Genomic DNA, 26,321 nt, shown 5'->3' on the forward strand with positions numbered 1-26,321 from the left:
CAATTCAATCTAATGTGCTTAATCGCCAAAACACTGTATTAGAACTCTGCCTTCCAATTAATTTCACATTTAGGGCATTGATTTTATTGTCAGAAAAGTTATGAACTGTTCTTTGGGATGTGTCTCTTGCTATGACAAAGATGCTGTCATTTGGGGGAAAATGTCAACTCCTTGTTTCCCATCAATCTTTAGTCTAGTTTACAGAGAGTTGATCTTACATATGGAGAGGTCTCATGTTCTCCTCAGAATGACTACTAATGCTTTCTCTTGACTAGTGTTACTTGCTTAGCGGGAGTCTTTGTCATCACACTGCAAATGCTAGAAGGATTAGGCCTATTCTTTTTACTTTTCCTTTCTGAATCCCTAGTTCTTTACTTTCTGACATCTACCAGGCTCTCAAAAACACTTTCCTTCTGATCTTCCTGATTTGACTCACTGAGTCAATGAATGAAGGCAAATGTGTCACAGTTCACTGTTTAGTTTTGAACTGAGTCACAACCTTCAAAGGATTCTTCGGAATGCTTTAGTTCAACCTACAACATAACCATCTTCAGTAAAGTCAGATTCCATCAGATTTCAAAAATCAGTGTATTTAATTTCTTTGGATACTTTCATGGATCGCAAAATTATGAAAACATTCAAAATGTCATAAGGGTATGGTGCTGAAATATGTTCTGCATGAAGCCCCACCAGTAACAGTATTTATAAACAATGGTGCTTAAAATTATAATAAAAATTGCTTGAAACAGAAGCAGGCTGAGGAGTTGGAGGGAAACTGGGGACATTAATGGAGGGAACTTGACACGAGTGATGGGAGGGGGGTAGGAACATTTTATGCCTAAAACTCAATCATGAATAACTTTACAAATCAGATCCCTTCATAAAAAATTGTTTTCTGCAACAACACTGGACCAAGCAGTGTAGGGGAGAAATGCCAGAAATTGACCATTTTCAGAAACTCATGTCACAAGCTACCTGCAATACTTCTTTCTCCTCTCCATCCAGAAATTTTTTTTAACTAAGCACTTAATGAATACCGGAAGCAGATTATTTTGAATTAGCAGGTATCAACTATGTTCAAGAGCAATAATTCTTGAGTGGCTCACAAACATTCCCTGAAAAAAAAATAATTGGCCCACAATCAATTAGGTTGAGTTTAACTCCAGGCAAACCAAGCTGAACAGGCTTCCCTGGCCTCTAGGGCTCTTGAGGGGGTGGGGGGTATGAACAGAGTTTCCAACAGGGGAAGAGAAGCAACGCAACTCAAGCTCATCAGATTATGTGCGGGTTTAGCAGGGCATCTCTTGAGACTAGTGGAAATGCCACTTCATCCCAATACTTGAACTCGTGAGCAGAAGTGTTTGAATGAATTCTAATGATAGGCGCATGGAAGGGACTTGGCAACCTAGAAAGCTCTGTCACATACCTCACTTCAGTTGTAAAATAGCTGAGGGGTCAGGCAGGCTCTTGCTTGTTGAGTTGGCAATACTGTGTTCCCAGCAGCCCGCACTGACTGGCGCAGGTTAGGGAGTTTAAGAAGATGAGTCTAATAATCAAATTGACTCTGGGTCGGGTTTCACAGACCAGCCTGGACCTGCACCCTCATTACTTCCACCCCCACCTGTAACCCCCGTGGAGAACAAAGGAGGCGGGAAGCAAAGGAAAGGAAGTATTCCTGCCTCTGTATTCAGGGGAGCAGGGGCCCTAATAACAGGGTGATTTCAAATAATGGGTCTGGCACAGCGAGTTCATATTTGCACAGTAGTTTATAGAATTCCTGAGCCCCGTGGGGCAGGGTCTAATGAGGCCACTGGATAACAAAGATGCCGGGGACACTCGTCCTCAAAGGCCACCTGATCTTTGCCAAGGCTTTCTGTGTAGGAGCAGAAACAGGCAAATATATTTATGCAGAGATGACTAGTGATGAATAATTAATTACTCAAGTATTTCTGAAAACCACACAGACATAATGCAGTGCAGTGAATGAGCCATGGTTCTGCTTATACTTTTAGATAAGAAGATATTTTCCCTGCTCGGAGACAAACTGATTCCCACTTCTAGTTACTAAGAAAATCCAACTGCAATTTAGATGGTCAGATGAGATTTAGGGGAACGTGTATTTTTTTTGCTGTTGTTTTTGAGGGGCATGCTGAGTGATTCTCAGAGCTTACTCCTCCCTCTGTGGTCATCCTGGTGGTGGCTCAGGGGACCACATGAAGTAGTAGGGACCAAACCAAGTCACTGCATACAATGCAAGTGCCTTACCCCTGTGCTATCTCCTGCTAAGAAGAAAATACTTTTATTCATTTATTTTAATTCTTGGGTTACACCTGGAAATTCTCAGAGATTACTCTTGGCTCTGCACTCAGGAATCACTCCTGACGGTGTTCAGAGGACCATAAGAGATGCCAGGGATAGAACCCGGGCTGGCTGCGTGCAAGGCAAGCACCCTACCCTCTGTACTATCACTTCACCCCTAAGATAAACATACTTTTAAATGCAGAGAAACCAGAGACTGATGGGATAGTACAGCAGTTACAGCATTTTACTTACAGGCATGTTAGATCCCTGGCATCCCCTGGTACCCCCCAAGCCCCACAAGAAGTCAGTCCTGTGCTCTGTTTGATTTGGCCACCAATCCCCCAAACCCACAAAACAAAAAGTTAAATGTAGAGAAGCCAAACTTCAAGAGCCCTAGAAAAGTCAAAGTACTTCCAGAAAGAAAGATAAGTATCATACTGCATAATTTGTGATTATCCTAACCTCTCAAGAATCCACTCTCTCTCCCAACTTCTGGTCTGTTTCTAACCTAGAAGGTACGGAGAGACTGTCATCCAGGGCAGTGCCTTCCTTGGATCAACATAACCTCCATTTCCTGGAGCGGATGGAGGCAGGCAGCTATGGAAAGGGAGAAGCGAGCACACAGATTTAATTAGCAGAGGCCACGAAGGAAAATGGGTGAAGATGCGCAGGGACACAGAAGACCATCTTTCACCACAGTCACCCAGGAATAAGACTCATTTTGCTAACACGCCGAACTCCATCAGCCTCCAGGCAGTTCTTGGGGAGCTCGAGTTAGAGTCAGGGTTCCTGTCTCCAACAAAAAGCCATTAGTAGGATCAACCTGTAAAGTATCATGTTAAGTGAAATGAGTCAGAAAGAGACGGACAGACATAGATGGCACTCATTTGTGGAATATAAAGTAACAGAATGGGAGACTAACACCCAAGAATTGTAAAGATAAGTACCAGGAAGTTTGCTCCATGGCTTGGAGGCTGGTCTCACAAGCTGGGGGAAAATGCAGCTCAAACAGAGATGGGACCACTAAGTAAAGGGCGTTTAGAGGGCCCGCTCAGGATGGGAGATGCATGCCGGAAGTAGACTACAGACTGAACATGATGGTCATTCAATGCTTGCATTGCAGACCATAACACCCCAAAGGGGGGAGGGGAGAGAGAGAGAGAGAGAGAGAGAGAGAGAGAGAGAGAGAGAGAGAGAGAAAGAGAGAGAGAAGAGAGAGTAAAAGGGAATGTGCCTGCCACAAAGGCGGGGGCGGGTACTGGGAACATTGGTGGTGAAGAATGGACACAAGTGGAGGGACGGGTACTCGATCATTGTATGACTGAAACATAAGCACAAAAGTTTGTAAGTCTGTAACTGCAACTCACGGTGATGTATTAAAAAATTAAAAAATCAATAAAACAAAACAAACAAACAAAAAAGCCACTGGTCACATACTGAGCTCTTTGAAATGCCTTATGCCATGGAAAACCTAAATTGAATTTTTTATTTATTCTAAATCATAGAGGGATTTAACTTAAAGGCTGACACTTATATGAGTCACTAGGAAACGTAAGTATGTTTGGAGCAATTTAGTAGATTTACTGTTCTTTGTCTTTGTTTTCTCTTTTTTTTTTTTTGGTGGGGGTGGGACTCCTACTTTTCAACTATAACTTTATCAAATCTTAAATGCCAGTCAGGTATTTCCTGTCAGAATTCAGAATCCAAGTTGTGATGTTTTCTAAGTACAAAATAAAGACCAAGTTCAAAATAGTAGGGAAAACCAGAACGTGAAAATATCTCAAGAATGACTCTGTGGTGTACAGATTACAGCATGATTTGATAGTGTTTAACAATTTATAATGAAGGCTGTCTCGCCTGCTTCTTTGCTCTACTCTTTTAAAAATCCAGAATTTTACATGCAGTAAACATTCTACTTCCATTGATGGTATTCTCCTGGGGTGTGGGAGAGTGGGGGGAAATGGGCGCTTTCACATTGTTTTCAACTAGGACATTATTTTCTAAACAGCAGCAACTAATCTGGTGTTATGGGTATTTGGTGAGTTTCTAACTCTCCTTTCACCAAGGTTCCTTGTCTTATGACCTTGGGTGAATCCATTTCTCTATAAAGAAGTTATAGAGAATCCCAAGAATGACCTGGGTGAATCCATTTCTCTAGAAGTCAGAAGTCGGTGAATTCCGACTTCTGACTTCTTCATCTATAAAATGTCAGTAACGGGTGTATGCCCCCTACACACACACACACACACACACACACACTTGTGACCAAAGCACGGTCCCAAAAGAGAGATCACAGAAGCAGCACACTAGTACTTTGTAAGTGCTGTTCCCCTGCACAGGAGGGTTTGCCTTAGGCACCTGGATAGAATAAATCCACTGTCCCGCTCTCCCCACCCCCACCGCTCTCCCCACCCCCACCGTGGTTCTTTCTTAATGAGCAAGATGGTGCCGGGCGGCTTGGCTCCAGCCAGAGGTTCTGTGATTGAGCAGTTTCTGGGCCATCAAACAGCCAACGGCATGGGGCGCCCGGGGCACTGATCTGGGCCATCCCTGCTTTCGCAAGCAAGCCGCCTTGCTTTGCCACCAAAGGGAAACCCACGGGGACGGCTTCCCAAGTACACAGATCCCAGAGTGACACTACAAAGTCTTGACGCCTGCTCACCCCTCCCTGCCCCCTTCAGCTGCTACTGTCCCAGAGTCCGGGAAAGGTTTCTCAGGAGCCTGCAGACCCCCTGCTGCCCCGTGCAGCCTATAGACCAGCCTTGCTACCAGGAACCAGGTGGTGGGTCTGCATCCTGTACTGCCCTCAGGGAGGGAGGGGCAGGGCAACATTTTTTTAAAATTCATCTTCCCAATTCATGTCCCTGATCAAATGCATCTAGGCGGGGAGGACACCTATTATCTATTTCTCAATAAAGGCCCACCCAAATGTGTTTGCACAGGCTCTGATGAAATGCAAGGTGCCACGTCCCATTTCTAGAAGTTTCTGGGCTCTGTGGCAGGGCATTCCCTTTAGTTCTCTCTCTCCTTTAGGGGGCTGTGGTTTGCAAAAGAGGCACTGACTGGCAATCATGTTCGGTCTATAGTCTACTTTCAGCATGCATCTCCCATCCTGGGCGGATTCTCCCAACACCCTTTACTTGGTTTTCCCTTCTCTATCTGAGCTGCTTTTTCTCCCAGCATGTGTGGCTAGGCTCCATGCCATGGAGTGAACCTCCTGGTACTTATCTCAACTATTCTTGGGTGTTAGTCTCCTATTTGGGGGAGGGGAGAGATTTAAAAAAAAAAAGAAAAAGAAGTTGTTTCTGGGCTGACCAGGAAGCATGCTCTCCTGCTCAGGTTCTTGGCTTAACTTCCTCCAGGCCAATGCCTTCTGGAGGCTTCTGCCTTTTGACCCAAGTTTCAGCTCTATTTTCAGCATCCCCATCAATGCCATCCCCGGGAGTTTACTGAGGGCAGAAACAGCAGAATTTTGAAGCCATTGCCCACAGGTATATTCTCTGGTCTTTGTTTTGTTGTGGTGGTTTTTCCTTTCCTAGCCCTCTTCTGGCATTCAGAAATCCCAGATAGCCTTCCTGCCTTTCTCTGTCCTTCGAAGAGGAGACGAGTTTGCCCTAAAAGACCCAGCGAGGTGACCAAGCCCACCAGCCCAGCTGCCACCACCATCCACTCCAAAGTGATGTTTATACTCAGCCACCCCCATTCCCCTTTCAATGACCTCCTTTAGCCCTCCTTTAAACACAGCGCGGTGAGGATTTTGAAGGAGATATCATTATTCTTTCATTCACAAGAACTGTAAATACTGGTTTATCCAACTGCTCCCCCCCCCCATAAGCTCCTAAGGACTGGCCCTGTATGTATAATAGACTCTGTCAATTACGTGCAAATCCCCTGAGTGCGGCTCAGAGCCTGGTATGCAGAATATGCTCAACAAATATTTGTCCAATAAACTCCTGGTCTTCCTTCGGTGGACATTTTCATTTTAATATGGACCCAAAGAAAATACTGCAGTATTATTTCACTGAAAAGTTCCAGCAGGGGGCACTGGGGTGAAAGCTGGGGTTGAGGGTGGGGAGTTACCCAGAAATGGTTTGAGACACAGAATTCTCAGTCTAGTGATTTTCAAAATGCAGTACCCAGGTCAGCTGCTTAGAAATGCAGGTTCTCAGGCCTGGGATACTGACTGGGGTGCCCGGGGAAGCAGAACCCAGCAATGTAAGTTCCAGGAAACTCTTCTGGCTTTGGATGAAGGACCACTAAGAGAACAAGGATCCCACCTGGAGTTGACCTTGGGGTCTTGGGGTCCCTGTTTCCCGCACCCATGGTGCAGGAGAGCTGGTCAGTCTTCTCTTTGGGGCAACCAACAGAAAGCAAAAGGAGGTTCTACAGAGAGCACTGTCCCTGGAAGGATTTCCCTCTAGAAGTATTCCAGAGACTGACTGGCTTTGTCTGGGATGGAGGCAGACCTTGGGGCAAGAGGATGGGGGGCAGGGAGTGGACTTTGTGCCCAAACCCTTGCCTAAGGGGAGACTCTCTGGAGAGGGGGTAGTATCCCCAGGGCCTGGATCCTTGGTGCCTGGCCAGTGGGATCCGGAGAGAGGGGGAAGAGGAAGGAGAGAGAGGGAGGAGAGAGGGAGGAGAGTGAGAGAGGGAGGAGAAAGGAAGGAGAAAGGGGATAAGAAGAAGGAGAAAGAGAAAAGAGATTAGAGAGAGGGAGGGAGAAAAGAGAGGAGAGAGAGAGAAGGGGAAGAGAGCTAAGAGAGAGGAGAAAGAAGAGAGAGGGAGGGAGGAAAAGGGAGAATGGAGAGAGAAGAGAGGCAAGAGAGGAAAGAGGAGAGAGGTGAGAAGAAAGAGAGAGAGGAGAGAGAAGGAGGGTGAAGAGAGAGTGGAGAGCGAAGGGGGGGAGAGAGAGAAAAGAAAAAAACAAGAGAAGTGCATATGCGCACGGAGATGGGGCATCTTCAAAGAAAAGGCCAGAGTGACGTTCAGGGACAGAGAGGCAAGGCTCTGTCATCTTTCCTGAAACACTCAGAGACTTGTCATTTGTCTCCAAACAATCCTTTGCCGGGGGGCCTTGACTCCATGCCACTCCATCTTTCAAACTGTTATTTCAGCCGGGGCTGGAATGACTGGACAGCAGAGAGGGTGCTTGCCTTGCACGCAGTCGACCTGGGTCTGAGCCTGGGCTGGAGTGATTCCTGAGTGCAGAGCCAGGAGTTATTCCTGAGCAACGCCAGGACTGTCGAAACACACACACACACACACACACACACACACACACACACACACACACACACACACACCAATGTCTGATGAAGAGTTGGGCTTTCTGAAATCTGTAACTCAGGATTATCACTCAGGATTCTTCGAGGCAATCCTCAAAGAAACAGCCGCTCTCCCTCCTCCCCTTCCTCCTCCTCCCTCTCCCCTGGTGGGGCGGAGAGCGCCCGCCCGGGAGGGCCCTCTTCATTCCACACCCCACCCCACCCGCTCCGGGCAGGCAAGCCTGGGCGCCGCCGGCCAGGTGTGCTGCCTTGCCTGCGCTCTGCTCCAGGGGAAAACACGCGTCGTGTCCAGTCTTGAACGCGGGGCTGCCCTGAGCGGGAGTGCGCGCTCTCCTCTGCGCACACCGCAGCAGCCCGGCTGGGCCATCGTGGCATTTCAGCTGCCGGCCAGACAGTGGCCTCCTAGGGAGCTGATTAAAGGATCCTTGCAAAACAAACCGATTCTGAGTCAGACAGTCAAGGACTCATTATCCATTAAGTAATTTATGGGATGCCTTTAATTTTATTTTGCATAAATCTAATTACAATACAGCAACTCTCCTTGAGTTTACTCTTGGGGGAGGGGGGAAAGGAGTTCTTGCTGTTTTATTTTAAGGCTACTTTTCCTTTTTCCTTTTGTTTTTTAAGATAACTTTTCACTCTCATTTTTTTTTCTTAATGATTTTTCCTTCCTGGGAGTGGCTGGATGCTGGTGCGTCCCCCACCTTTATTTCTAGAGCTTAATGGAAAGTTGCTATCAGCATGCTCGCACCCCCTGGGGGTCAATGAGTCCCCTCCCTCCCCCTGTATCATGAGCCATGAGCCAAGCCACAGTTGCCTGGGCTGGAGGACTGGGCTGAGGGCCACTTGACCCCCAGGAGTGGGTGTAATCCTGCCCTGTAATCACAGCCACTGGGAGGGGGGCCCTGACAGTGGCCATCCCCCTGGAGACTCTGTGGACCAATCACGATGCAGCCTTGAACACAGGCCCCACTGGGAAGGAAATCAAGAACTGGGCTGACTTTTCCAAAAAGGGTCAAGGCAAGTGAAAAGAAGGATTTTTCTTTCTAGACACCTTTCCAGTGTTCATTTATGGCAACTAAAAATACAATGGTGCTTTGTACTAGTTTAGGGGAAAGAACTGACTTTTCCTACTCTATTTCGAGTGCCCTAAATAGCTGTGTAGTGTTCCCTCAACTCGCTGGGCTTGGGTTTCCTTCTTTAGAATCCAGGGGGTTGAAAATACCTCAGCTATAAATGTATGTACTGCAACCAAATAAGTGCCGGTGTTATGTTTTAAGCATTCTCTCTTGTGTCTATAGTATCAAACCCTGGTCCACATTAGCTAAGGCCTCTCCTGCCTGTTGACATGCACACATACACCCAGACGCACGTGTGCACACACATATATCAACACATATATGTTGGTGAGAAATCATCTGAACTCACTAAAGAAGACAGATCAGTGTGAAGTCCATGAAGCATAAGAAAACAAAAGGATAAAGGGCCCTTCTAGGAAGGCAGTGCAGGCCCTGTGAGATTTCCTGGAACAAACATCAAGCAAACCGTGGTAGATGCTAAGAGAAATTTCAGATGCGCAAACATCCTAAGCAGGGAAAGAGTCACGTCAAACAATGGTGTCTGCATTTCCCCTAGAGACTTGTTCTTTTGCTCATACTTTTGTTTTGTTTTGGGATCACAATGGGCTGGATGCTTGGGTGTAGCTCTTGGCAGTGCTTGGGGGACCATGCAGTGCTGGGGCCCAAACTTAGGCCCCTGGCATTAAAAGCAATCGCACCAGACAACTGTGCACTTTCCCGGATTGGTTTTGTTTTGTTTTATTTTTGCTTTTTGGGTCATACCCAGCAATGCTCAAGGGTACTCCTGGCTCTGCACTCAGGAAATACTCCTGGCAGTGTGGCAGTGATGGGTGGACCATATGGGATGCTGGGGATCGAACCCGGCTCAGCCACATGCAAGGCAAATACCCTACCCGTTGTACTGTTGCGCCGGCCCTCCAAGAATTTTTTGCCCATACATTCCAATACATTTTCATCAGGGCCTTTTAGATATACCTCCATCCGGGAAACACAACACTAGACACCAAATCACAGAGTGAGGAAGACAAGCCTATGTTCCATATTAGCAATAATAAAAGGAGATCCCCAACTCAAACTGACCTCTTGTATCATTAAGGCAAACCGGTAAATCCCTGAGGGGCTGGAGAAAGAGTTCAGTTGGGAGAATATCTGCCTACAATGTGACTACAATGTGAGAGATCTTGAGTTTGACCCCCAGCATGATCTGGACTCCCGAAGCAGTGATGGATCTGGATCAATGATTGTAGCCTGACTTCAAAAATTCTACCATATTCAGGGCTCCTATGAGCATACGAACATTTCCAATCTGTTTTCATGATAGTTTCCAGGAACGGGTTGAATTCTCCCATTTGAAGAAATTTCTAAATAGACTCTTGAAGCGACAGCCAGATATAATATATTTCATACCTATTTGTATTCAAATTCTATTTTTTCACTGTGTCTGTACTTTCTACCTAAGCATTTCTAATTCAGTTAGGAGATGCTCTCATTAGCAGGAAAGCAATTGTATTAGAGACCATTTAAGACTGACAGCATTTACCGGTTTCCTGAATGCCCAGGCCCAAAAGCTGCTTGGAAAAGAATGATTATGGAGCTGGCAGCTGTGCCCGGCCCTGGAGTTCCCAGAGAAGTCTTTTTTCAGAACATCCATTTCCTTCCTTGGTCACAGCCTGTGGTGGACAAGGCTGCTTATCAGCTGACCGCTTCCCTGCCCCCACTCCCCAACCTCCATTACATCAGCACCTCTGTCTACAAATGCTGTCCGGCCCTTTGGCACAGAAACTTTTGTAACTCAACCTCTGTCACCAATGAAAAGAACAAATAATCAAGCACCATTGCTTTCCTATCAACATAGAGTCATGATGAAGTTGAACTAAGAGTGCAAAGAAGCAACTTGTTATAAAACAAATGATGGGCACTTTAAAATTTCTTTGAAATTTTTAGCAGGGGGGTTAGGGGGTGCTCCCAAGTAGAACTCAGGGCATCTGGGGAGCACCCTGGTGATTTCTGGGCAATGGGGCCACTCAACTAAATGTAGTCAAGGACAGGATGCTGCTCTACCCCTGAGGTGTGGTGGGTCACCAGGTAGTGCTTGGGGGTCTCTCAGGCAGCACTCAGATATGTTCAGGGGGGCCATGGGGTACTCAGGCTACAGTCTAGTGCAGGCCTTGCATGTGTTCTAACCATTATACTATCTTCCAAGCCCCCAAAGCACAATGTTTGGGTACAGGCATATTTGAAGACAGAACGAGGTGGTCAGTGTTCACTTGAGAGACGAAAGCAAATATAGATGGACACAGGTATTACAAGTAGCTATTCCAAACAGAGAGTCACTCAAGCCTGTTCCCGGCAAGTGAAAGAACAATCCTGCCTCAGTTTTCACAGTGGTAGCAACACTGAAAAATTCAATTCCACTAAAACTATTACAAATATTTCTTTCACCTTACACATTAACACAACACAACAACACTGTCTTCCCGTTGTTCATCGATTTGTTCGAGTGGGCCCAGTAACGTCTCCATTGTGAGACTTGTTGTTACTGTGTTTGACATATCAAATACGTCACAGGTAGCTTGCCAGGCTTTCCCATGCAGGTGAGATACTCTCGGTAGCTTGCCGGGCTCTCCGAGAGGGGCAGAGGAATCGAACCCAGCTCGGTTGGGTTGGCTGCGCACAAGGCAAACGCCCTACCGCTGTGCTATTGCTCCAGCTCCCAGATAAGTTAATGACCGCGACCACTATGAATGGAACTTATCTAGGTGAATGCCCAGTAGTTCATTCAAAATCCATGAGACAGGGAGGGGTAGGTCCTCCACTGCTTAGGGGAGACTCCATCCACTGCGAAATGTGAACAACCCTCAACTCCAGAGAGACTCCTTAATCATCTAGACAATAGGGGGAAATGCTCCTTTAAACGTCCAAAGTGCTTAAGGAGTATTTTTACCTCCGTGAAGAACGTCCTAGATCACGTAAGTCTAATCGAGTACAACAACATCAGGATCATTATTAGTAGATACTGGGGAGCTCCCGAGGGGGCTAGCAAGATCCCACAGCTGCAAGGAGCATCCTGTAGGAGGTATAAAAAGTGAGAAGTGCTCACAGGCAGGACACTGGTCAGAGTCCAGGGACAAGGAGAAGGCCTAGAGTGCAAACATTCTGTTGCCATGGGGACAGGCAATATATCCTGATCCTGGCTGGGGAACAGCCTCCAGAGGAAACAGATGATCTTCAGGGACTGAAAATGACCAAGGTCAGGAAAGAGAGGAGTCAAAGAGGAGATCAGTATTGGGAGCCTGTGTGTCGGGGGAGGGGGAGCACGTGAGGAACAAAGGGGTAGAGAGGAACTGGGAATGGGACACGGCACTGGGATGAACAGTCAAGGAAACGACAGCAAAGACCCTGGAATGGCCCAAATGAGAGAGAGATAGGGGGAGGGGAGAGAGAGGCAGAGGGAGTGTGTGTGTTAATTCTATACCTATGTATGTCTCTAGGAGAGGAAAGACAAGGCCTGGAACAGGTTCAAGACTCCTTGTTGGCTCAACCTTTAACAATATGTTAGTGATCTCTTATCGAAGGGCTTCATGGTCCCTGCCAAAATAGAACAATCTTCACACTCTGTCCTCTACAGATACTTTTTTTGTAGCATTTTCAGCGGTTTTTCATACCACTGTCACTGTCACTGTCCTCCCATTGTTCATCAACTTGCTCGAGCGGGCCCAGTAACATCTCCACTGTGACAATTGTTACTGTGTTTGGCATATCGAATACGTCACAGGGAGCTTGCCAGGCTTTGCCGTGCAGGTGAAATACTCTCGGTAACTTGCCAGGCTCTCCAAGAGGGGCGGAGGAATTGAACTCGGGCTGGCCATGTTGGCTGCGTGCAAGGCAAATGCCCTACCTGCTGCGCTATCACTCCAGCCCTTTTCATACCAAACAATACAAAATATATTATTTCATCTCTGCTTTGGGACAGGGATTGGGGTTTGGGATGGAATCATCCCAAATATGGTGGCGGGAAGGTATAATGTTGGTGGGATTGATGTTTGAATGGTAAATGTAATCAAATACTGCCAAAAATAAAATAAAGACTCCTTGCTGGGTTATATTTTGTTTTGGGAGCCACATTCAGCGATGCTCAGGGGTTACTCCTGGCTCAGAGCTCAGGAATTACTCCTGGCAGTCTCAGGAGAGGATATGGATGCTGGGGATTGAACCTGGGTCAGCCACATGCAAGGCAAGTGCCCTTCCCGACACACTCTCTCCCAGCCCCATCCTTGCTGCATTAAATGTGGCACTAGAAAGGGGTCCTCTGAACAGGGCTCCATCCAGGAGGCCAGGAGAGAGGCTCAGAGTTGCAAGAGCAACCCTGGAAACTCAAATGCCATGGAAGACGGAGGGCCTGCGGACAGTTAGTAGGGGTGGTGTGAGATCAAGGATGCAGGCTCTGCAGCGGCTGCTTTGAGGGGGGCTGGGTGCAGGGCTCTGGGGCGCTCAGCACCTGCTGCTCTTGGGAGAAAGGGTAGGCACAGCAAGAACCCCAGGGAGCAGCAGCAAGAGTCACTTCCAACTCTCTTCTTTGAAGTCAGGGGCTCGCTTCTGGGAAGCTGCCCTTTGGGAACCTGAAACCTGCTCAGAGAAAGGTTCAGAGTGCTACACATTCTAGGGGTGAGCCTGAGAGCTGAACGGCAGAGACACCCCAAAGTCAAGGAGTTAAGAACAGCAGAATCACACAGCCTGGTGCTGTGTGAAAGGCAGGAGAGTGAAAGCGGCCCGGCTTTTTGTGCGGGAGAAGAGAGTTCTCCAGCGACACAGGCAGAGGTGACTCCTCGGCCTCCAGAGAGCCCTGGAAACTACAGAATGGTTCAGTCAGCAGGAGCAAAAGAGCCCCAGAGTGAAGGAGGATCGTGCCAGGAGTGCTGAGGATCCTCCTCTAGCGAGAAAGCACTAAGATGCTCTTAACAGCCAAGCACAGCAGCCCGGCTTCCTTCTCCACCAGCAAGAGCAGGGCTGGAGAAAAGTCCTGCACGCGTTATTCTAGGAACCCCTTCCCAATGTCCTAAGACAGTGCCACTTTCTTGCCCAGGCCCCTCCCGTAGCCCACCATGTCCTGAGTATGACTGCCAAGATGACCCACACTGACCTCTGCCTCCATCGTCCCAAGCCTTGCCTCCCCCTCTCCCCCTCTCCCAGGTCCCTTTCCATCCAGCCACCCACCACTGAGCGCCAAGCACAGACTCCCCCGGGGCTGCATCTGTGCTCTCTCTGCTGAGAATGCTTTTCGCCCAGACATCCAGTCCACTGGGATACTCGTGATGCAACATTGCATCAGGCCTTGCTCCTTGCTCCTACTCACCTGGTTTATTTCCCTCCAAAGTCCCTCTCATCACACGTACTCAAGACCCTGGACATGTCCAGTCATTCCCACTCCACCACCCCCCTCCCCCCGAGCAGAGTACAGATCTCTGAGGCCAGGGTCTGTCTGTCTGAGTCTCCAACACCAGGCACAACACTGAACTTTGAAATAATGAAGCATGCAGGGAGGAGGAGCCGTGTCACTGGGGGAAAAAACCCACAGACAGAAATAAATGAATAAAACACAGAGCCTTGGCTCGGGCTTTGTCCCGTCTGCATGACGTGACTCGAAGTATTTCCCAACTACCCTTGCTCTCGCCCATTATTTCAGCTCTCTGGGACTCCCGTCTCTTAGCTCTGAAAACACAGACGGGCTGCCGCCGTTTCTCAGGACACTTCTGCCTTGAAAGTTCTGTGATTGCTCAGTGATTGGCAAGGCTGATTTAAGGAGAAATGTATTTTTAGGAACTCTTTGGGAAATCTTATCAGCTCTGCTGGGTTTGGCCTAGATTTGTTAGCGGTCCCTTTGAGCTACGGGAGCTAACGAGAGCAATTGTGCAGGGAGAAGAGGGTCATTTGGAGGCATCTATTGGCTCCTCCTACTGCAGAGTCCAGAAGAGAGGGGGCAGGGGTGGGGTGGAGAGTGTGGGGGCCCTGTACCAAGTGCTCAGTGAGGAGCAGGAGCAAAGAGCTGTTTGCTGAAGTTGTTGGCTCCAATCTACACAAAGGATACAAGTGTTGGGTCTCAGAAGAAGCCCCGTAGGTTGGTTTCATTCCTCGTCTTCGCCTGTTAGACTGTTAGTCCATTACACTTCACCTGTTAGTCCATTAGACTCGGACACAATATTATTTGCACTGAGACTCACCCATACCCCCGTCACAGTCTGCACGATGGGGGACGCCGTGGCTTCAAAGCAAGAGTCTGCAACTTTCAAATTGGAAGCAAGGGCGTCTGTAGAACGGTCTGTAGAACGGTTGCTCAAAGTAAACACGAGTATGCTCCTTGCTAAGATCGAGTTCCAAGAGGCACAGTCTGGCCTGAGGCCAAGAAAAGACCCAATTTTTGAGCCACCAAGATCCTCGATACACCCCGTCTCTGGGGACAAACACATCTCTAAATTAGGCAGAGAGAAAACAGTTCTTTCTCTGCCCTAGCCCTGGGGGTGGTCATAACTAGGATCCCCTCTTCTGGAAGCTCACCATCCATTATAGAATATATCCCAGAGAGGTTTGCCAGGCGGAAACTTCTAGCCCTCCAACCTGCTGTTTGATCTCACAGAGCCCCAAAAGTTCGCAGACACAGTTCTTCGGAGCACAGAGACGACAGATTAGGCAAGTGTGGTCGGGTGCTCCCCAGGTTTTAGGATGTGGGATGCTCCTGTTTGTAAGAGCCTAGCAGAGTCAGACCCATGGGTGATGGGATCCCAACCCTGGTTCACGCCATCGGGTCCCTTCCCTACAGAAGAGTTTTGGCCAAAAAGGAGAACTGAGGAATCCATCACGGAGAAAGATCCATTTATCAAAGCAGGGCTCCAACTTCACTATCAAGCCACTCACACTCAAAACTGTTTTCTAACTCCCCCTTCCTCCCCCCCCAAAAAAAAAGAATCCATTTCCTGTCACACAGTGTTTTTAATGGCCCTTGACAAGGAATGACTCAAGTCACAAGCATGTTGTACTCAGACATCCGTGAGCCAATTGCTCTTCTCAGCTATCAGGACACTGGGCGAACTGCTAGAATCCAAACCAACAACAAACACTTACCACACTTCAAGCCCCGAGTAACCAAAGGACAGAGCTGGCCAGCCAGGGAACAGTCTATAAAAATGTAACCAACTCCTAAATCCCCTCATTCCTAGGGAACTTGACTGCTAATTGCTGCCGGCAGCAGCCTCTGAGCTGGATGTATTCAACACAGCCTCTCCCCTCCCTGCCACTCTCCTGAAACACTTGCTTTTGTAGCCAGTGCCCAGACGGGCGCTCCTCAGAGGCTAATCACCACTCAGGCTCTGCCTCCCCGTTGCCACCAGTTGTCATTATTTCCAAGCAACGTCACCCTGTGCTGCGTCACCATGGCAACAGCGGGCCACCACTTGAGGCGTGTACCGGGGAAACAGGGAAAGGGAAGGTAATATGTAACCATCCCGGCCGGTCATAAGGCACTTCAGAGATGGTCCACGTGCTTCTCCCCACTGTACAGAAGGGGAGACTGAGGAAGGGCCCTGCCTCTCATTCCGGCAAGCCAGAAGAGGAAAGCGGTGAGTGGCCAGCCATACCTTTCACTTGGGGAAGGGCTCCCGGTGGGTAGTTGGTTCTCTGAGCTATCACTACCGGCAAGAGTATGAAAGAACCCATGGCTGGAGAAACAGCACAGCAAGTAGGGCATTTGCCTTGCAAGCAGCCAACCCGTGTTCAATTCCCAGCCTCCCATATGGTCCCCCGAGCACTGCCAGGAGTAATCCCTGCGCATTGCCAAGTGTGACCCAAAAAGAAAAAAATATATACGAAAGAACCCAATGTGCAGGTAATGCAGAGGTGGGAGCTGGGACATCAGGACTGAGCTAAGAGCCCTTCCACACCTCCCCTGATGTGCTCACCACTCTCAAGGCCACAGACTGGCTGCCTTTTTTTTATCATGCAATGATTCCCATTTCAAGGGAAGAAGTGCGTCTGCTTCCCCAGGCCTACTGGCCTGAGGCCTCCACCTTAATCCTCCTCTCCTCACGGTGAGCCTTTCCAAGGCAGATCCATTTTCCTCTAAGTGTCTTCCAAGAGTCCCACTACTGAGTTGGAAAATTAACCACCAGGCACGACCTGTGACAGCACCCTCACTGCACGCTCTCCAGTCACTCGTTCATTATTCTCCAAAATGATTTTATCGCCTGCGTTCCCCAGCGCAGGTTTCAATTGCCCCTCTCGATGTTGCTTATTCGGCAGACAGCTCTGACCTCCTTCTTTAAAGAGAACCAACTGCTTTGAATCAAACCAAATCTGACAAGATAAAAATCGAGAGAGAGAGAGAAAGAAGGCAGAGCCCAAGGAATCCCTTTGCGGGTATGAGCAGTTTAGAAGGCATCCACTCCACGCCACTCTGCAGAGCCCACAAAACAAAAATCTCTTCTGTCACGAACGCTCTGTATGAAAGAAGAATCTACTTGGCTGGACCCTCATGCTCTGGCTAACAGTGTCTCCATTTAACTAGAGATGGAACACAAACTACAGTTGTGATGGCTATGAAATTTTGTGCAGATATAAAGGATGTTCCACACACTGGACTGTGTCTTCCTGGGCAGTCATGGAAATGACTTTCTTAGGACTGCACATAGGAGTGCCTCCCCATGGGATATGGAAATCTCCGGAAAGTCACAGCACTAAGAGAAACGGCATGAAGAACCAGATGCCACTGAAAGGAACCACTGAACATGAAACGGATGGCAGCCCACCATTAAGCTAGGTTGTCACGAAGACTCATGATACACGCTCTGCAAAAGACTTTGGAAAACTTTAAGTCAAACACCAGTAAAAGGCTCTTCCTTCCAGCTGTCCTTTTCCAGGGGGATGGAAACCCTCACGATGAACCTTTTGGTGCAGGCCACTCTGAAAACCTCTGCTGCACTTGGCAGATAGGATCGTTTCTGCATCCCTTTTTTCTTCCAGGAAGGATGACTCAGCAGCAGCAAATATTTATTAAGCCTGGTATGAGTCGTTCACTGTGCTGGCTTCTCCAACCAACCCCCGTCCACTTTGCTCACAGCCATTCTGACCCATTCAATCCAGCTGCTCAAATGGCGGTTCCAATATTTTCAAAGAAAACTGATAATAAAGATTCCCCATCTCCTAGCCGGCAGCTTTAAAGGTTCCATCTTATCTGTCTTAAGCCGATGCTTTAGGTTTCCCCTAAGACTTCCTTTAGAAAGAGAAGCGCTTGGGTTAACAAGAGTCAGAAGGAAAACAGAGTACTTGCCTGTACAAGTCGATGGGCAGATTATGGCCACTTCCTAGATAACTGGCTCTGCTCTGCTCAATCTCCCCTTAAAACCACACTGGGCTCATTAGTCCCAGGCAGTTTTTGGAGGAAAGACAGCCAGTGATTTGTCTGGTTTTTGGGGTTTTGGCTTTGTTGGGGATTTTGTTTTTTTCTTTTGGTTTTCAATTCAAAAAAGGAAAGAAACGACCGTCTCAGACACTCCAGCCAGCCTTCTGGAACAGCTCATGGCCTAAGTGAGATAATGGGTCCAGGTTAAAAGAGCTATGAGCTGATGCTTGCACACAAGATGATTCGCATGCCTTCCCCAGACCTCAGTTTCCCCAACAAAGAAAACACTGGACCAGGCAGGGGTTTGGAGACATGTGCACTGGCAAGTACAGGATCCAAAGCAAACATTCTGCGTTAGCTTCTGAAAGCATGGAGTTCACCAAGAAACAGCTGGGATGCAAAGCAAGTCACTGAAGGGCGAGGGACTTCTCCATTTTTTATGTGAGGGTAAGCATGCATAATGGAAGAAGGCAAGATTTAGAAGGCTCTGGGTAAATAAGACGGCTGGTTTCTGCTGGCGGGCCTTCCAGGCCTCAGGAGACCCACTCTTCACTATGCTGTTCTACGGGTACTTCCGTGGAAAAAATTGAGAAATAGTGAACAACACACTCTCCTGGGCTCTACCCTTGACATGCTAGGAACCGTGCTTCTTGCCTCGTGGTGAGAGAACTCTTGAGGGAGAGAGAAGTGTTCCATTGGGCCTGGGTTTATTGCCCTGACAGCAGAAACATTGATTAACTAAAGATTTCACTAGACTTCCTAGCCTCCTGCAGAAAAGCAAGAGAGATTCTCCAGATCACTCACATGCTCAAAATGATCATGGGGTCTACCCTGTATTAAGGGTCACCTTTGAGGTTGGGAAATCAACCCACAGGAAAGGGGCATTCATTGGGTTTCTTTATTCCTATATTTGGCAGAAAGTCAGTTTTGCTTTATGAAATTCACCCCTATGAATCATTTTTCTTTGCGTTTTACTCCATGACTGAGATAAAGTACTTAAGGAGCAGGGCTGGCTCTGAAGATCACCTGATACATTCCTATAACTGTAAGAATCAGTATTAAAAAGAGGGAGGAAAGAGATCTAAGGTTCAAAGAAATCAAAAGACAAGGTTAAAAAGATAATGTTTAGATGAAAAAAAATTCTAAATAAATACAAATGCTGTCCAGAAGGAATCTGAGAGATGAATTAGAGGAAGTCTTGGTAGCAGAAGTTAATAATACTATTTCATTTCTTTTTTGGTTTGGGGGCCACAACCAGCAGTGCTCAGGGCTTATTCCTGGCTCTCTGTGCTCAGGGACCACTCCTGGCCAAGCTCTGGGGACCAGCAACATGCCAGGCAAGCACCCTACCCCCTATCCTATTGCTTCAGTCTGGTACATCTTAATTTAAGTTTTTAAATCAAAATTTTCATGAATTATTTCTAGAACACTTTCAAGTGTCTTCTCTTCCAATCACAGTGTTATAAGTTCTCCATCATGCTTCAAACATTGGAACAGATTATGTCTTCAGACTTTTTAGATGCGTTATTCCTCTAATTTTCAAAGAGGAATGAAGAATATTAATATTGTCAGAAATAATCTAGTATTATGGTAGCTTAATCTATGTATCTACATCCATCTAACACAGCAGCATTTATTTGTCAAAGTTGTATGTGTTTCAAAGAAAACATTTTCCAAAAACCCTAGTATATTTTCTAGAGTGAAACCTCCAAAGTATATTATATGATCATTTCCATAATAAGTATTATAATAAATGTAGTGTTATTTTTAAGAAGAAAAAATGTCACTTTCCTAGAAAGGATCAGCTAAGGGATTTTTTTCAGTGACTGTGAAAATGAGTTAACTTAAAATTTCCCCGTTTAATTCCCCTGCATTTTCCTGTACAGCTGCAAATTTTCCTCAACTGACCCTGATGAAGATACAAGAAACCTGAGAGGTGGAAAGGGAAAGCCTCTGACAATTTATGAACAGGATCTGTACGTGCTACTTTTTTTTCCTCATGTATGACGGGATTCTATTTGAAAGGATCAAATTTTAACTGCTAATAGTATAACTAGAACTTAATAAGGAATGTGTAAGTTTTCCCTGAATATCACTTAATTAAGTCATAAACATTCTGGGGTGCAATTATGTAGAATAGAACTATATTTACATATATAGTAAATCGAGATTTATCATCTATAGTGCTGAGACAAGATTTGGGGGATTACTTTTGCTTAAAGCACAGGGTTTAATAAGCATCTGTTGGGTAGATTGATGGACAGATGGATGGATATGTTTGGTGGATGGACAGGTAGATGGATGGATGGAAAAGATAAAGCAAAAAAGTTGCTGGCTCTCTTAAAAATTTTTTTGATCCATTTTGGAGCGGTAGCACAGCAGGTAGGACATCTGCCTTGCACACAGCCAACATGGCCGACCCGAGTTCGACTCCTCCGCCCCTCTCGGAGAGCCCGGCAAGCTACCGAGAGTATTCGATATGCCAGACACAGTAACAACAAAGTCTCCAATGGAGACGTTACTGGGCCCGCTCGAGCAAATCGATGATCAACGGGAGGGCCTTTACTTTTTTACTTTATTTTCTATAAAACAAGTACACATGTATAATCAGGCTAAATATGGTAATTCTTTATTTTATTTTTAGTATCATTAAACTAATAATTATATAATATTCTTAAGTGTCTTAGATTTCAGCTAGGAAGACAAAAAAAAAATCACTGCTGGTTGCTAAAATTAGTTTAAAATCCCCCGTGGAAATCTACATTCATAGCAGAATGCCAAAAAAATAGAAAAACCTCTTTCACTAACCATTTATTTTGGAGAATTCTCAGAAAAATCAGCTATTCAAATTTGTATTAGGGATATAAAGAAACAAGTAAGAATAATGGCCAAAGGCAACAGAGCCTGAGAAACTGGTCTACAGAACTAAACTTACCAGGGTGGGGGCAGGCGGGCTGAAGGGAACACTCTGGTGATAGGTGGTGGGTGTAGTTTTGGAACATCGTGTGCACAAAATTTATCATGCATTAATAGTATTGTAAATCACAGTGCCTAAAACTTTTTTAAAAGGAAATTTTAAAATTGGCAGCCAATATATTCATATGTAACAGAAACACATGACATAATTCTCACCAGAAAAAACTGAGTCTGCTAAGCCACCAGAAATAAGATAACTAAATAATGTTAAATGGAACCAATAGCTTCCTTATTTTCTAGTAAGGAACAGTCAGAACATACAATTCAAAAATAGATCACTCATAATTTTAACCAAAAAAATTACAACCACAGCAAATATTTGTAACTGGAAGTACATTGGATAAACTTAAATGTAAGTAAACTTCACTTGGAGAGACTAATGATTTATTTTGAGAAAACTGAGCTAGTTCAAGGTCTCTAACTTCTGCTTTGTTTTGGGCCTCCAAGAGATGCTCAGGAATCCACTGGGAGTTCAATGTAAGGATCTGAGCCTTCAGTGCTGCTTATTTTTCAGGATTCTACTCAAAAAAATTACCAGGGCCACACTCACCAGTGCTCATGAACCCCCAGAACTGCACCCCATAATGCTCAGGGTGTCTGAGATTGAACCCAGTTCAGGCACATGCTAGGTGTGTGTCCCAATTGCTGTATTATCTCCCAGCGTCAAGATCTGCATCTAAAATATTTCTTTGCAAATGAACTGATAGGTTCAACACCATCTTGAACAGGGTCAAAGAATATTTTATAGTGCTGGAGGAAGTTGTTATAAATATTGGAAAGGTATCTTAAAATAATATGTACAGGAAGAAGAAATAAATTGGGTCTTCAGAAGATAAACGTCTAAAAGAAATCAAATGGAATAGGCTGTAGGAGGTAGAAATGTGCAATATTCATCAAAAATAATTAAAACAGTTGTTATTGCTGAAGAAGTAGACAGATGAATCAATGGAATTGACTAAAACTATCTTGAAAGAGATTCCAGCATACTGACAAATTTGAAGTTAAGATAATAAGCACTGCATCTACAAAAAGGATGCTTATTCAGTAGTATTTAGAGAAATAGGAAAATAGAATAATTTATAAGCCCATCATGTATTATTTACCAAAACTAATTCCATATTGAGTTAATTTTAAAAAATAATCCACGAAAGGGTAAAAGAAAATATCAGTGATCCGTTAATTGATAGCAGGCATACAATTCATTCTAATAAGAAACAATGCAAACAAAGAAGAACAGAAAAGGTCGGTCTTCATGGCTTTCAATGCATGTTAACTAAGAGTTCTGACTTCTTGGTACAATATCAACTTGAGCACAAGCAGCTAAATAACTTCCTCCACAAAATCCCCAGTGAAATAACTCAAGATTGACAAACATCAGGACGATCACGGAAACTTGAAGCAGCAGTTAATAACAAGCAAAGTGTTTTAGCCACATGTTTTGAAATTTCTATGCCACATGTTGTTATACCAAGAAAAAAAAATTTTTTTTTTTTTGCCTAAGAGTTTTTGTTAAATCAAAACCAACAATTCACTGCTTTGTGTTCTTTCGGCAGTAGCAAGAGCAATGGCCAGGAGGCTGGGCTGAGTGGACTCGGCAGCCAGGCACCGCCAAGAAATAGCTGGGTAGAGAGAAGAAATTGCTTTGATAAGAACCTGAGCAGAAATGACATGGACCTGCTATCGGTTGAAACTCTGCACACTCTACTAATGCCACTGCACCCCTGAGCATAATCAAATTTCCACAAAAATTCTGTCAATAGCAGAACTGAAGGGCTATAAAACTGAATTTTCTGCCCTCTCTCAAAAGACCTCTTTTTTCCCAAGATGAGTGAATGACCGAAAATCAAACACACAAAAAAGTTAAAGATGCGGCATGAATCCAATAGGATAGCAATGGGAATATTCTGGAAATTGAAAAGTGGATCAAGATGTAGAGCTCAAGGTTTATCATTAAGAGGGGGAAATGAAGACATTCCTAAAACAGCATCTTCCATTGTGTTTTCAATAAAATTCAGAAGAGTATCCTTTCTTTATGAATTTATGAAATAGGAAAGGAAAAATGAGATGAGATGAATAGACTTCATTGAAAAGGGACTGAGAGAGGCTGAAGTGAGAACGGTTTGCTTCACATAAGGAATGCAAGGGAAACCAACATTTCAGTAGCAGAATAAAAGTCTACTTTTACACAGAAAGAGCAGAATTAGGATTAGGAATGAGGGTCCAGGGATAAACATGTGTCAGCATGTGCCAGGACCTGGGTTCAAATCCAACCATGGCATAGTCCCTTAAGTATCACGAAGGGTTGGGTGTGTGTGGGGGGGGAGACAGACAGACAGACAGACAGACAGACAGACAGAGACAGACAGAGACAGAGAGAGACAGAGAAAGAGTGCTTCTAACATATAAAATAGAATGGGGGTAGAGGATATACTTGAGACCAATTTATATGACATAAGAAAAAGATTAAAATGATCATGGAGCTCTTGACTGGTGCGAAGGTCAAGATACAAAGAGCTCTGTAAAAATTATTAATATCCCTGTAGAAAAATGCCGAAATAATGAAACTGAAGTGAGAGTCAAAAGATACAGGTTATTTTTGTTTAGTTTTTTTAATCCGGGAAGGTACAAGAAAGGGCAAGAAAAGAAGACTCAACGAGATTTCAGTCTCAGGAAAAGTCAATAAAAAAATTCCAGGAACCTAGAACATTCTAGCAATCCTAAAAACAAAAGAAGGCCTCTTAATTTATGTAGCTTCTCTGCCTAAAAGAGAGATTATAAGGAATCGTTTGCCTTCCAAATTCTCTTTTTATTTATTATTATTTGGTTGGGGGAGGGTGTCACATCTGGCTGTGCTCCCAGCTTACACTTGGCTCTGCACTCACTCAGGAGTGACTCCTGGTGGTGCTTGAGGGTCTGTAAGGGAGGCTGGGGTTCGAACTTGGGTCGGCTACCTGCAAGGCAAGCAACCTACCTGCTCAAACTTCTCACTAGAAGTCAATATAAGAACGCTATAGAATTTTGATAGAAAACTCATTATTCATGCTATATTTCCCTCATGACAATAAAAAATATTCTCAAGTATTCAAAGAAAAAAATATAGCAGTTCCTAAAAGTCCAACTTCAAGAAATGTACCATAGAGAACCAGGTGTGGGATTAAATTATTTATATATCAAAATGTTCATCACAGAATAAATTATACTGTAAAAATAAACACTGGGAATCAATCTAACTAAATATTAATGAACAGAAATCCTAATATAAATAACTTCGCCTTCATACAGAATATAATATACATCATACTACCTTCATTAGACATTTAGCAGTTCTTAAATATCTTGCCTTCAAATAATGTTAGAGTGTCAAGTCCATATTTTTAGCCTGGGACTCAAATACTGTTTTTCCTCCTGGAAGCAAATGTTTTCATTAAAAGATAAAACTAAAACAAATAAATAACATTCCAAGATAAAATTCTGAAAAATGCTCACTTGGAGTTTTGTACGTTCAAACACGTCATTTTGCTTAAAATTGAGCAACAGGTCAAATATTACGAAAATCTAGAGACAATTATTGCAAAAACATGGCCACTCCTTCCAGCCCGAGCATCGAAAATGCATGAAAACAGCAAATTAGAGAAATTATATTATTTTGCTAAGTCTGGACACATTTTTCACTATTGTGAACTTTGCCCACTTGAATGATGGAACAAACATATTATATATCATAATCTGCTGTCCAAGCTATTTGGCAGAAATTATAATAATGTGTAGCTGAAAATAAGTCACAAGGTAAAATGCAGTTTAATATTCAAACAATCTGCTGTTAAAATTTGGATAACTCAAACTCATAGAGAGTGGGCTGTGGTGGGGGGGGGCTGGCCAACTTTTAAGAAAGAGATTAAAGAAAAGAATGAATAGAGTGACAATGGCTTGCAAATTGTAGCTTTCTAATAATAGTAAAATTTGCATAGTACTTTTCATAGAATTTGGCATAAAAATGTTCAATTATAACTGCTTATTACTACTTCTAATAATAAAACATAACTAATACAAAGTTAACCTCTAAAGCACCAAGTGAAACAATGTTAACATTAAACTTAAGTTATGCCTTTATCTTCTCTTTGCCTCCCCTGATTTTATAGATTTTTTTTTAATTTTAAAGGGGGAATTCTAAGAAAGAAAATGTATCTAAGTGTTATTATTCTTAAAAACAGTAAGGAACATAGGGTTTCTTCCAATACTTTAAGTAGAATAAGATAGTATGCTATGGCTTCATCTCTTAAGGGACTCCCATTACATATTTTTTAGAAGAATAAAGCATGAGCCTGTGGTATCAGCCACCAATCACCACAGTCTCCAACTTTAATCAATTAAACTCTTGAACCATGTACAAGAGCCTCAGACTATGAAACATTATGAAAAGTAAACTATTATGGAAAGAATAAATAATTACACGCTAAATATGAGTAATAAATATTGGAAGGAACATTTGCCATGAAACATTTCTAGTGCAGCTTAGAAACATTCAAGTAGAATAAGGCTATCTGATGATGAATTATTTTAAGTTTTGAAAGCATGATGAAGAATCTGCCATATGGGCTTTGATTCAGACTAAATCCTTCGTAGATTTGGAACATCCATGTTTGAGTTTAAAAAAATGAAAGTCACAAATCCATTGGTATGTAGATTCAAATATTAAGGACTGAGAAACTGTTTCGAAAAAACAATGCCACTGAATCAAAATATCATTAAAAAGTGAAGTGGCATTGTTAATTAGTCAACCATTCTGAGTATTTTTAACCCAACTAATAAACTACAGAGAAGATCTAGAGTTCCAGACAGGTTTTCTATCAGCAACATTACCCTCCCAATAACCATGACAACCTTACATGAATTCATATATTAGCACCCCAGATTGTATCATTAATTTCAGCATGAGAAGCAGATATGAGGAAAATGGTGCATTGCATAAGAACACAGAGACCTACTCTACAGTCCTTTTAAATTAAAACCTAGAGGATTCTGGTCTTAGACCCTCATCTCTTCTCCCACTCCTCTTTCAAAGGGAAACAAAATACAACTGAGAACAATAAAATGAGACCGGGGGACCATTTTTTGAATAAAATGTCTGTTCTATGAGGAGCTTTATTAACTTGGCCAGTTCCTCCAAATGTTCTGGAACATAAAAGAAACAAATAGGGTGGTCAACTCTGTGGCAGAACTCATTTCCCAAACAAGAATTTGGGTTCAATCCCTCGCAGCACACACAAAAAGACGCCAATCGAGTAAATTGCT

At 44.5% G+C, this 26,321-nt stretch overlaps 1 protein-coding gene across 9 annotated transcripts in view; it reads right to left on the bottom strand.

The window, feature by feature from the left end:
* Nucleotides 1–26,321, bottom strand: part of MBNL2 (muscleblind like splicing regulator 2) — a 166,513-nt gene that overhangs the window by 112,547 nt on the left and 27,645 nt on the right. The window lies entirely within an intron of this gene.

The sequence above is a fragment of the Sorex fumeus genome, unplaced genomic scaffold (assembly GCF_029834395.1).
Source record: "Sorex fumeus unplaced genomic scaffold, SorFum_2.1 ptg000008l, whole genome shotgun sequence".
Taxonomy (NCBI): Eukaryota; Metazoa; Chordata; class Mammalia; order Eulipotyphla; family Soricidae; genus Sorex; species Sorex fumeus.